Raw genomic sequence first — 12,235 nt, forward strand, 5'->3', positions numbered from 1 at the left:
ACAAATCGCAAAAAACTAAAATTGCTGAAATCTCAGGAACTATTGGAGTTAGAAAGTTGAAATTCAGAAAGTATAATCTTTAGATGCCAGCGCATCTTATAGTGGTACCACTATCCGGCCACACCCACCCATACGCCCACAAGGCTCAAAAGACGGTTTTCGGATTTTCCAGAAAAGCTTATATCTCGGTAACTTTAAGAGATAGAACATGCAACATGCCACGAAGTTGCATCCGAGCACGCCCACTCTAACGCCCACAAACCGCGGAAAACTGTGGCGTCTATTATATTATTATGAATGCCTTCGTTTGACCTTGTGTAACTTACTTCTGTTAATATCTATCGATTTATCAAAGATTTTTCAAATCGGAACAGTATTTCGCTAAGGTTATATGGCCTCACATGGGAAGTGACGTCACTATAAGCATACTCAACATACTCCCTCTGACAATAGGTGGCGCATTGTGAATTTCCACTAGCAAAATAATATTTTTAAATTTTGTAAAACAGTAACGGGTATCTTATAGTCGCGGCACTCGACTATAGCGTTTCCTCTTGTTTTTTATGTACTACACTGGTTCTTTATCCTTTAGTCTTAATTCTTGCTTGTAAAAATTATTTGTTGTGATTGATTCGGTTTCAAGTCCGAATATATCACTATATTTAGAACATATTTCAGTGAGTTGTGACTTAAATTGTTTTGGAAAATGTTTCTGTAGTTGAGCTATGACTTTTTCTGTTCTCGAACTTTTGTTTGCTTGAATTATTTCATAATTCGAAAGAGGTTCATAATTGATATTATTTATCTCGACTAATTGGTCGTTACTGGTTGTATTCAGTAAACGGACAAATGCGTTATTAGATGTTGGCACTGTATTTGCAGCATAAATACCAAATGTAATTTCTTGGTTAGGACTTAAGACATTATCGTCAGTTGAGTCTAACTTTCGGACAACTTCAGATCTTGCTGGTAATAGTATTAAATTATTACCGGAGCTGAATTTTATTGGAACATAAATGGGGTATTTTAGGTTATTTGGTCTTAGTATGAACCAATTATTTTCTGGTTCACAGACTAGTTTGCAATTAAAGGTTTTTATGAAGTCAACTCCTATTATTCCATCACATGGTATTGCAAAATATTTAGGGACTAAATGGAAATTATGTGGAACAATATATCTGTCTGTCTGTAGCTCAATTTGGATTAAGCCATTGGACGTGGAAATACCGTGTCCAATGCCTTGAATACTTACAGTTTTTTCTTTTTCGATGTTATTAAAGACATCTGAGTTTTCTTTAACTAGGGATATAACTGCTCCTGTGTCTAGCACAAATGTGGGAGTACTGTTTGTAGAAGTGTTCTTAAAGGTTACAAACATATTCAGACTAAAGTTTATTGTGTGTCCTTTTCTATTTAATTTTGGGTATTTAAAGGTGTCTGGCATTTTTCCGAACTGGTTTGTGTTACACGTACGTTAGAGGGGTTACCGCGACCCCAGTAATTTCCTCTGTACTATCCTCTGCCTCTATTATTGTTATTGTATCGGCGATTCCCGTTGTTGTTGTAATTTGCCCTTCCTCGGTAGCCTTCACGGCTACCTCTATTATTGTTTTGTTGCCCGCTGAAGTACAGGACGCTTATAGCGTGCCCTGTTGCTTCTGTGCAACTATTAACCAACTTCGATGTGGCCTCGTCCACGGTGCTGAACGTACCAGCTTACATGATGTATTTTACCCTGTCTATTGAGCAGCTTGCTGATTTTGCTGAAATTACTTCTACTGATTCTCCTTTTACTTTAAATTTTAGTTTGTCAATTATGGCTGTAATTGTCACTTCATTTGTTATTAACTTTCTTGCACGGCCTTTAAATTTTGTCTTTTATTAAACTAATAGCAACTGTTTCACGAGTACCTTTCATCGAATCAATTAGACCCAAACCGTCTATGAAACTCGTTAGGTTTTCTGCCTTTCTATCGAACTCTGGTATTATCAATGCTAACTTTAGATATTCTAATTGTGTCATAGCCATGTTTACTGTTTTTTCGATTACGGACTCTGATTCAGATTCGGATGGCTCTGGTATAATTATTACCGCTGGTATTGTTAGATCAAGTAGATCTTCTTTTTTATTATATTTTCTGAATCACTTACTACTTCGGAATCGCTTACAAAGACTATATCTGTATTTGTATCTTCTTCGACTACCGCTGGAGTGTTTAATATTGAGGGTATTGTTAGATCCAGTGAAGACTTTGTTTAATACCATTTAGATTATTTTTTAATCTATGTAAAAATCTTGATACATACGACCAATGGGGATTATTTAGTTTTTCTCTGTTGTCGTGTATCAATGATCGTGCTTGATTGAAACAGGCAACTAATATCGTTGCGTGCTTAATTATAGTCACGTTTGTAATATTCCTATTTTGCGTTAAGATTTGTATGATTTATCAAATTTTAATTTGATTTCATCTAATTCAGCATTCAATAGATGCCATTCCATTTCATGCTTAAAGAGTCTTCGATATAAATTTTGTCAAACAAAAGAACAAACATAGATTGGATCAGAATTTATTTAGTATTGTAAATTGAATTCAATTTTATATATATTGTTAGAATACAAAAATATTTTTTACCATTTTGTTTTATTCAATCTTTGTTGCTGTTTTATATTTTTAAAATTTTCTTAAATTTTATCCAGGTCATTTGCCTGGCTTAAATATTTTTTTCTTAGGCACTTATTGTGCAATTTATAGATTTTAAAAATACATTAGCGCACATATTATTACTACGATGATAATCAACAATGTGGTTATTAAACCCATGTCTTTATTCTCAACTTCAACTTTGTTAATGACATTCGCAGTGGAGTCCACTATTGTACTGTCTATTAACCCCATATCAGTTGGATAATTAATTTCTGTCAGTGTAATTTTATTTTATTCTTTCTGAATTATTTGAAAGTCTGGATATTTACTTATGCTGTTATTATTCATAACCTACATTTTAATTGATCATTTTCATTTGCAATTTTTTTGATTACGTCTGGTTTGACCAGTTTCCTAACTAATTTTCGTACAGCTATACGAGCTGCACTGCTATCGAGCAAAAAGGGTTTCGCACGATTTTACAATTTTGTTTTATATTATTAATATTCTATTTATATTCTATATTAAACATTTGATGTTTCCTGCACTCTTTGTAGTGAGGCCAGCTTCTGTGCCCTCTGTGGCACTGTCGGTTCCTTGGCCAGCTTGATGTGCGTGACGTTGCCGGTGCTGGGTTGGCACAGGCTATTGCTCCTTCTGGTTGCCCGTCGCAACGCAATGTGGTGAGAATAGTGGTCCCTCGCAGTCAACAGGACATCTCTTCTTTAGTTTCGGCAGTACTGCTGGTATGTGAATGGGTTTTAGTTTTAACGAGATCTTTATTTGTTTATTATTATCTGGCGAGTTAGAGTGAGAGGCTTCTTTTTTAACCCGTAGGGTGTCTATAAGATGGTCAAGCTCAGTTTATAACTTCTGGGCTGTAGACCATGCAGGCGGTGGCGATTGGTTGTATATTAGCCACTTTAGTTTGGCTATTCTTTTATTTATTTTGTGGTTTATACCACCGCGCTGCTTGCCCATTACTCAACTCTACTCAGATGTGTTTTTCCTCTTGTTGTCCAGTTTCTCTCTCAGATGTGTTTTTCCTCTTGTTGTCCAGTTTCCTTTGCCGATGTCGTTGTTGATGTTACTCCTGTCCTGGTCTTACAAGACCGCTGTCACCATATATATTCTTGTCGTTTGTAGTGTAAAACGCAGGTGAAGTAAAGTTTAGTGATCTTTTTATGGAGCAACATGTAGGTGTCGCTCCAATTGTTGGACAATATCTGTTTTATCCAAAATCATGAAGGCTATGTTTAGGCTAAGCCGCGTAGCTGCGGTAAAGCCAGCAGCGGAGCGGCTGCATTATGTATACATACATATATGTTGTTATATATTGGCGGAAGGGATGTGTTATGCGCGCTCTTTGTTATGTATCTAAAAGTGCGACGGCCAGCGAGGAAACGCGTGGTCAGCATTTTAAGTTCATAGCGCAAATATGTGATCTTGTTACACATGCACTTGAATTGGGATGTTTACAATAACACTGCAAAAAAGTGTCACAGTGTATTCATACATATAAATTATATATGCCTTGGTGCTGTATATGAGTACAGTAGGGATTCGATAAGTGCGCATAGTACACTGTTATAAATACAAACTATTTTCCACCAATCGAATTGGATAGATATTTTGAGTGTGCATTAATTGATAAAAATTTTGATAAAAGAGTTTTAGAGCCACACCCAACAAAAACATATCTATCGGATCACAATCGGTCAATATTTTAAAAATTAATAGTATTCGTTTGGAATGTAACATAATTAGTGGTTCTAATGTAGATAATACACCTAAACATACGTTACATTAATTCGTTATAAATGTTCCTCCTGGCTATAAAATGAATGTGACGCCACCTAATCTTATTTACTTACCAATCAACTGTGATGAAATAAGTACACTCTCCATATGCATCGTTGATCAAAACGGAGATTTGGTAAATTTACGTGCTGAAAACGTTTCGATTCGGTTGCATATTCGCATGATAGAATGATTATTTATAATAAAGGACCTGGTTCATACACTCAACCAAGCATTACTAATTGTAAAGCTATAGAAAGAGGATTAACTCTAAAAAGAAGTTCACTTACTTTAAAAAATTGACTTGCATGTGCTCCCTCATGAAAGTTACCTCAACTTTCAAGGAATTATTAGAAAAGATACAACAGTCGGTCCTACAACTGACAATGTTACAACTTTTTTAAAAATAATTGTATGGCTTACTTCTGGGATGAAATCAAGTAAGAAATAAATGGATACGAGATTGATAGAACTCGATTTGTCAGTATGACAAATACTCTTAAAAATTTGTTATCACTTGATAACCTTCAAAGTCAAAATCGATCAAATTCTGGATGGAGTGGCGGAAATGACTTTTCTTCTGGATCTTACTTTAACATTTCTATCCCATTAAAAATTTTATTGGGGTTTGCTGAAGCTTATAAAAAGGTTTTGTAAACATGAACTTGTGGTAATGCTAACTAAAAACTAGATGATGTCTTTGAAAAAAAGAAATTGGAACAAACATTTTAATTAAAAATGACCAATATACTTAAGTTGGAAAATTCCTCATGTGCAACCTAGTGACATTGCAAAAATTAAGATGTATGATTTTATTAAAAGTGGTGTAAATCTACCTATTGCATTTCGTAGTTGGGACTCCTACGTTAATCCAAAATTAGGACAAGGAACCCACCACTGTTGGAATGTTAAACTTTCAGCAAATCGTGAGAGACCTAGTGTTTGGTTCATTCGGAGGATGGTTACTTTTGTTTATCAATGTAAATTAGTACCTAAGATCTCTTAAAGCTCAAGCTGCGCTCTCGCATGAAGAAAGAGCTTTCGCTCTCTGTCTCTCTTTCGAGAAACCACTATTGTATCTAAAAACTCAACTAATAGCTCTAGAAGAGCCTAGAAGAAGAAGAGCTAGAAGATCAAGGCGTCCAGAAGGTTTCTTTAATTTGGCAGTCCCCTTTAACTTTAAAATGTAATTTGCCTTACCGGAGTTCGTTATCTGCACGAACATTTTGGCGCCCCCGGGTTTACTGTTAACCGAAAGGTTGGTGGACTTGTGTGCCATGTCGTTGGACACTTCGTCGTTGGATCCATTTGGACATTTCGTTTGAGCCGATTCCTGGACGCTGGGCAAATTTGGATTTAAAGCCCACAACGCTGGAGATTACACATTGGAGTCATCGCAAAAATCTGGTTTGAAAATTAAGATGCCCTATTACCGAAACAGTTCGCATCAAACAAATAACCATTAAAATAAAAAACAAAAAGAAAAAATATAAAAGTTCGAAAAAAGGGGGTTATGCAACATAAATAATCACACATTTATATAGTACCGCTAATCCGCAAGTACCAGCATAAAGAAGAATAAAGTGTCGCAGTAAAAGAATTACCGTACTTTGGTTATCGTCTTCTCTTTGTGTTCCGTGATCGCCCAGCCTAATACATGCATACATACACCAAGTTGAATTAGTGAATTGGTAGTGAAGCTTTTCACTCAGTGTTTGCACTGCGCTCATCTGAGTGTAAGACACTCGTACGGTCGAGCCATATTGAGCCTATCCTGAGTTATTTGGTTTGGAGTGAAACTTACATCTTTGTGAAGTACTTGAAAAGTTTTGTGGATAAAACTGCCTGCATTTATTCGGAGATCACTCATATTTAGTTCGATTGGTTTTGAGTGATTTGGTTCAGAATTACTGTGGGAACAGTTTCGACAAATATAATTCAGCAGAATAATTTAATTAATTAATTTTCTCTAAAATGCCAAAACGGAGGTTCTGACATCAATACTTCTATCGTAGGAGAAACTGATTTAGACAATAATGTGAGAAAATTGGATTCAGTTAAAAAGGATATAATACGAAGGCTAAAGCCGTGCAAAATAAAAAGATTTCGTTGAACCCTGTCCAGTTGGACTTTCGTTTGAGTATTTTAGATTCGTATATAGAGCGTGTGCTTTCTTTGCAACTGGAGGTGGAGAATATCGACCCAGAGTTATGGTCGCGATCCGATCTTGAAGATTTATGCGTGATGACCAGGGCATTGTTGTTGTCTTTAAAAACTCCAGCCCCGCCAAAAAATCTAAACAAGTCGTTACTAAATACAACCGTTTCGCAGACAAGACCTCGAATCCAGTTGCCAACGTTCGGTGGAAATTATTCTGAATTTAAAAACTTTATTGGATTGTTTTCGAGCATGATTGATAGTGACCCATCCCTTAGCAGCGTTGAAAAGTTGAACCATTTATTGTGTTGTTTAGAAAATTAAGCGTTAGGTACTGTCAAGGCTTTTCAGGTGACGAATCAGAATTATGCAAAGGCTCTGGCTGCTCTAACGCAAGTTTATGACAACGAGTGCCTTATATTTTTTGATGGCTTATCGCGACTTTTTGAGATTCAAGCTATCCAAAGTCCATCAGCAAGCGCCTTGCGATCGCTTATTGATACTGTATCGGCAATATATGAGTCCTTGTTGTCAGTTGGCGACGAAAAGGTTATTGCAAACGCACTTTTGATTCACTTTGTCATGTCGAAGGTTGATGGAAAGACTGATGGGAAGAGAATCTTAATTATCAAAAAATTCCGTTGTGGTCTGAGTGTGTTAGTGCCCTTAATAAGCATTTGTCTGATAAAGAGGCAACGACTGAGCGGTCTAAAGGTCGCAAGTGACTACTAGATTCAAGAAACAAACCTTACATCGCTATACTGCAGACGCATCCATACAACAAAGTTTAAATCCTGTGGCCAACAAGGAATGATAACTGGATAAAATTCATTCCCGTTGTCGACGAATCATGCAAGCGGCGCCGAAGCACGGCAAGTTGTTTTGGCAACAGCAGTGGTAGATATAAAATGTGGCTCCTGAGAGGTTCAGCCAGCCAGAGTACTTCTGGACTCGGGTTCCCAGGTCAATTTTATAACCGACGAGTTGGCAAGAAGCTTTCAGTTAAAGCGAATTCGAAAGGAAATTAACTGGTTGGTAATCGGAAAATCAAGCGTATCCGCGCAACAAATTATGCAAACAACGATTAGCTCTCGTATTCACAAATATCAAATAGTAGTTGATTTAGTAGTGCTGAAATTTATTTCCTCCTATCATCCAGAGAGTTTCATTCGAATTACTAAACATTCCTACAAATTTACCTCTTGCTGATCCAGCCTTTCATAAGCCCCGAAAAGTAGATTTTCTGCTTGGAGCAGATACGTTTTTTGATATATTGAAGGATGGCCAAATCAAACAACAAAATAAACTTACTTTGCAAAACACTGTTTTTGGTTGGGTGGTGTCTGGGCGGTGTAGGTCTACAGAACCCCAAAGAACTGAAGCGTGCTCTATTGTGAGTACAGTCCAGAAGTCTGGTCCACTTGAATAATTAGTAAAGCGATTCTGGGAGTTGGAACAGGTTCCAAATGTTTTGGGTGAAAAACTATATACCCCAGAGGAAATGCTTTGTGAGAAAATCTTTCGAGAAACAATTGTTCGATTACCCTCTGGTCGACTGCAAGTATCCTAACCTTTTAAATCAAGCCCAGCATGTCTCGGATCATTGTTTGAGATGGCGAGAAGACGGTTTCTGTCGTTAGAGAAACGATTAACCAAAAATCCGAACATACAGTTAATTTTCAAGCAGTTCATGGAAGAGTATTTGGCTCTCGGACATATGACTGCAATCAAGGGTTCAATACCGAAAGATCCGCATTGTTTTATACCCTACCAATGTGTAGAGCGTCCACAAAGCACGTCCACTAAGCTCAGAGTGGTATTTGACGCATCTTGTAAGACTACATCGCAAGTTTCGCTTAATGACCTTCTTATGGTTGGACCAACAATACAGCCATGTTTGTATTCCACTCTCCTAAGATTTCGCTGACGCAAATACGCACTGGTTACAGACATAACTAAAATGTACCGTCAAGAGGAAGTTGACGAGGCGCAGCGAATGTTTCAATTAATTGTATGGAGAAGAGATGAGGCCAGCCCTTTAAAAACTTATCGGCTAAATACTGTTACGTGTGAAACAGCAAGCGCTCCGTTTCTAGCAGTTAGATGTTTAAAGTATCTTAGCGATACCCATTCGCAATCGCATTCTCAGGGTGCAAGAGTGCTTGGCTCAGACTTCTACGTCGACGATCTGCTCACTGGAGCAGACACAGAGGAGGAGCTGATGGATCTTCGTCGCAACCTTATTGAAATCCTAGAACCAGCGGGCTTTGTTTTGACAAAATGGGCTTCAAAATGTAATACAAGTACGTGCAATAACTCGCATGCGGACATTTTGCCCGGAGATCTTCAAGATCTTAAAGCTATTGGATTAATCTGGAATCCAAAGAAGGATGTCTTCAACTACGGCGTAAGGAAAGTATTCCGATATCAGGTAGTGACTAAGAGGTTAATTTTGTCTTTCATCGCCACTCTTTTTGATTCCTTGGGTTTGTTATGCCCAATAATAACCAGATCTAAAATATTCCTGCAAGAAGCCTGGCTTTTGAGTCTGAATTGGGATGATCCTGTGCTCCAAGACTTTGAGAAAAAGTGGAATTTAGTAAAAAACGATTATGCACTCTTGGAAAATGTGGTTATTCCAAGATTCGTAGGAATAAACAGTGTGTCAAATTCATGGGCTGATGCATCTACACGAGCCTATGAGTGTTGCCTGTGTTGCTATGTGCAGCGAACTTGTTGGCAAAGCTTTGGGAAGAAGTTCGCCGCATCATTAACTTTCCGGTCAAAAGTGTTGTCCTTTGGTCCGATTCGGAAGTGGTTCTTCACTGGATACAAACTCATCCATCTCAGCTTGCTACATTTTTCTCTAATCGAGTTGCAGATATTCAAGACATTGTTTCATCAGCTGTTTGGCGGCTTGTGCCAACAAAGGAAAACCTTGCAGATTAAGTTTCGCGAGGATGCTCTGTTGATGAGTTAAATGCCGCATTTTAATACAACGGTCCCAGTTTTTTACAAAAGGAAGACGAGTACTGGCCAGTAAATTCACATCTTCAGCTATCCAAAACCGACGCAGAACTTGAAACCAAAAAATCACGCGTTGCTCTCATCGCGGCCGATGTTGAGCTAGGCCCAATTTTAAATGTTGTAGAAAGGTCATCGTCGTATCTGAAAGTAGTTCGCATTGTGACTTATATTAATATGTATCGATTTATTAACCGAAGGAAGAAGATAACGTGGAATTCCCCTTGTCCGTCATCTAAGCCCGGAACGGCATTTCTAATAGTAGTTGAAGCCGTTCAAAAGACAGATTTTTTTTTTGATTTTTTTTTTATAGCTTTGCTTTTATTTATTGAATCTACTCTTAATTTTGAGACTAACAATAAGTTGACGAATCTTAAAATTAAAATTTATCTAACAGTATACTAAGACTGCATTCTGGTTGCGCGTCCCTTTTGTTCTGCGATCACTTCTTTGACTGGTTGAATGTTTAAGTCGCGGTGTACGTTTGTATGTTAAGAGGTGACCGGGCGTTGATAAGCCAATGAAGGCTGCTGGCTTTTAGCTTTAGGTGTGTTCTTTTGGCTTCAATGTGCCGGCGCTATGTGAGTCTTCTGTCGAGATGTACTCCTAGGTAAGTTACTTCGTTTGCTTGTAGGAGTAGAGTGTTGTTTAACGTAATCGGCGGGCAGTTTTGCCTGTTCAGAGTGAACGTAACGTGTTTGCATTTTAATTCGTTTACTTTAATTCGCCAATCTGATAGCCATTTTTCAACATCGACCATATGACGAGCTAGCTGCGCAGTTGCTTGAATCGGGCATTTAGAACGGCTAAGAATAGCTGTGTCATCGGCAAACGTAGATGTTGCTAGCACGCTACCTTGAGGAACTCCAGCTCCAACAGTGTAATCATCAGATATAGCAGTGTTGCACCTCACAATAAATTTTCTGTCGTGAAGGTAAGGATCTAAGATCTTGTGGGTGCTGTAGTGGAGCATTGTCTTGATCTTGTACATTAGACCTTCTAGCCAGCCTCCATCAAATGCTTGAGAGACATCTAAAAATATGGCAGTGCAGTACTCTCGTTTTTCGAAAGCGTTTCGAATTTCTGATGTTATCCGGTTGACCTGCTCAATTGTTCCATGTTTTTCACGAAACCCAAATTGGTGTGACGGGATTCCTTCCTGGATTCTCAGGTATGTGTTTATCCGAGTCATTAGACATTTTTCAAAGAGTTTGGATAGGCAAGAGATTAGGCTTATAGGTCTATATGACGTGGGGATAGTGTGGTCTTTCCCCGGCTTTGCTATCATTATTATAATTGACTTTTTCCATCTCACTGGAAAGTGGCCAAGTTTTGCAATGGCATTAAACAGCTGTGTGAGATTGCAAACGGCGCAGTATGGGAGCTCAGTGATCATTTTGGCAGTTATGAGGTCGCAGCCCGGGGATTTTTTCGGATTCAGTTGTCTTTTGATGACGTTTACGATTTCGTTTGGGCGAAACTCAATTGGGTCATGTTGAGGCTGGGGCTCATATGATAGAGTCGGCAAAGTAAACGCATTAGTGGCAGGATTTGGTTGGAAGACATTTTTAAAGTGGTTGGCAAACGTGCTGGCTCGGTCTGCGTCACTGCGCGCCCAGTCGCCCGTGGAATTTCTAATAGGCATCACGGTTTCTTTCGGTGAGCTCAGAGTTGGGTGAGCTCTCCATAGTGAGTGTTTTGTGCTATTAGTTGACAATTGCTCAATGTAGCGGCGGTGGGCATATGTTTCTTCTTGCTGTAGAGCTTGAGCAAGTTGACGTGAGGCATGTTTTAAGCTTTGCTTAGCAGATGGCGATCTGTGAAATTGCCATGTTCGACGTAAGCGTCGCTTTTCGAGGACGAGCTGTTCGATTTGTAGATTTGACTTCTTTTGATTGCATTGTGTGTTTATAGTATGAGGTGTTGAAACTCGAGCTGCAGAGACGAGTACAGATTCCAGTGAATTAACAAAACTGTCTACGTTGGCTTCATCGCTGAGGTGAGGACTTAGCTCAATGTGTGAGCTAATATACTTCCTGTACTTAACCCAATTGGTTTTATGTGAGGTCAGTTTTAATGGTTGATCCCATGTTCCTAGATGTCGGAGTAGAGTAAAAAAGACAGGCGAGTGATCAGATGAAAGATCCGAAAGGCATTCGGCGCTTATCATGTTTTTAGGAATGTTTTTGGTAATCGCAAAGTCTATTAAATCCGGAAGTTTCTTTGGGTCTGCTGGCCAGTATGTTGATGTGCCAGAAGAAACATAGTCGAGCTTGTTCTTGGCTTTGATAATTGCATTATAGAGCTGCTTTCCTTTTGGAGTCACGAGACGAGATCCCCAGTGTGTGTGCTTGGCATTGTAGTCTCCTGCTGCTATGAAAAGGTCTCCGAGTGAGTTGAAAAATTGCATAAACTCATCTTCGGCTATTGTGAAGCGTGGGGGCAGTATACGGCGGCTAGCATTAATTGCTTGCCAGTATTTAGGTGTATATTTATGGATGTGGCCTGTAGGTAGTTTTAAGCAAATTTCGTGCTTAATACGGCTCCTGATTAAAATTCCAGTCCCGTCGTGTGCTTTACCATCTGGATGGTTTGTTCCATAGAAT

Source organism: Drosophila eugracilis, unplaced genomic scaffold (assembly GCF_018153835.1).
Source record: "Drosophila eugracilis isolate 14026-0451.02 unplaced genomic scaffold, ASM1815383v1 contig_2156, whole genome shotgun sequence".
NCBI classification, from domain to species: domain Eukaryota; kingdom Metazoa; phylum Arthropoda; class Insecta; order Diptera; family Drosophilidae; genus Drosophila; species Drosophila eugracilis.